General features: G+C 47.2%; 1 pseudogene; it reads left to right on the forward strand.

Annotated features, from left to right (window-relative positions):
* The first annotated feature begins 651 nt into the window (after positions 1-651).
* Positions 652-1,514, forward strand: LOC120840443 (annotated as a pseudogene).
* The last annotated feature ends 250 nt before the right edge of the window (positions 1,515-1,764 follow it).

The raw sequence follows: 1,764 nt of genomic DNA on the forward strand, positions 1-1,764 counted from the left end.
TTTTCGTTAAAAACCGGTAAGTCTATGGCCTATCTATATTCACTCGGTAATAAAAACGTTCACCTTTAAAAGACAGCTCTAGTCAAGATCGCTAATAGTTATATTTATTAGTATCTTGGGAACGGATTTTAAAAATTAGTCATTTCCAAAACTTTTGTTGTCTAGAAAGCTACACGGGATTCCATGGAGAAGATACCCAATGACGCGGCCTTCGATCTTTCTTTTAAACCACAAACTTCCTGAATCTGGATTCTTTATAGTTCTATAAAAGAGATATTTTCGGAAAACGACGTCCCCTAACTAAGACTTACTGTCTTACTTACTAAAACTTACTGCCCGTCATTCCTGCTCGGAATGACGGGCAGTAAGGACGTGTGCGGGAGCTGCTCCGCCCCCTTCTATGGATGGCAGCAGTTTCTTGCTTGCTCCGGGACCTGCAGGCGCAGATTTCACTGCAAATGCATCAACGTGGTTGAAGGGGATTACGACCTGCTCATGGTGAACGGTGTCAGCAGCTACAAGTGCTCTACGTGTGTGAAGCGCCTGGACTCTCAGGAAACGAAGGTTGGTGACGCCCACTCGTCCATTTCAATGGAAGAAACTGGTTCGCACGCCAACCATGAATCGTGCGTTACCGAGGTCAGTCTTCACATGCTTGTTGCCCAGCTTTGCAACAAAATCGATGCACTAGCGAAAGACGTGAAAATGCTAAAAGCAGACAACGAGGCATTGCGTCTGCGGCTTTCGGAAAACACGGAACTGCTGCGCAAAGCGAGCACACCGTTGGAAGTGCAAGGTTTGCCAGCTAGACAATCAAGTAACTTCGCTGCTGCCTTGAAAAATCCGAGCAAGTCTACAACAAACACCGACGATGATGGTATTGGCAGACAATCAACTAAACCCTTTCGTTTACCACAACGCTCAAATTTGGCAACGGCCGCTCAACCTGAACCAAAGAGGAATGACGTGGACGCCGAAGGATTCCAGACATTCACGCGAAAGAAAAAGGTCAAGCCTACCGAAGTCTTGGTTGGCGCGGCACGCAGCTCAGCAAGCTGAGCTGCGTGCCGCGCCAACCAAGACGTCGAGCGCTCTTCATTTCCCGGTTGAATCCACATACGACTGAATCGGACATTACGGAATCCCTGGCTGGTGTTCTCAAAGGCAAGTGGATGAAGTGCACCAAGCTTGCAACTAAACATGATAGTTACGCCTCTTTTCATGTATTGGTCGAGAACGATGACTTTGACGAAATCAACACACCTGACATTTGGCCGGCAGGGTGCCTTTTTCGCCCTTTTTTCGGCATTCTTAAAGAACTCTCGGACACGGACACCTCGGTCGATGTAAACGCATAATCAGGTACCATGGAGTGCACGCTTTAATACCAGAATGTTCGTGGTCTTAGGACGAAGTCATCCGAGTTCTTGTCCGGAGTTATAGGTAATTCGTACACTATCATCTCCCTTACTGAAACGTGGCTCGAGGACACTATCCCCAGCTCTTAGTATTTTCCTCCGTGTTATTCAGTATTTCGGAAAGACCGAGATTATGCCGCCACGCGACAGCGATATGGGGAGGTGTTTTAACGGCCGTTGACACTTCTCTGTGTGCAAGGAGAAGGTACGATCTTGAATTGTACTCGGAATGTGTATGGATCGAGGTGACGTGCCGTGATGGGCTTAATTTTTTAATAGGTAACTACTACTTTCCGCCACACCTTAGCTCGGACGTTTTTGCACGTCATTTTAGGGATTTAGAAGG

The sequence above is a fragment of the Ixodes scapularis genome, unplaced genomic scaffold (assembly GCF_016920785.2).
Source record: "Ixodes scapularis isolate PalLabHiFi unplaced genomic scaffold, ASM1692078v2 PGA_scaffold12__126_contigs__length_90152505, whole genome shotgun sequence".
NCBI classification, from domain to species: Eukaryota; Metazoa; Arthropoda; class Arachnida; order Ixodida; family Ixodidae; genus Ixodes; species Ixodes scapularis.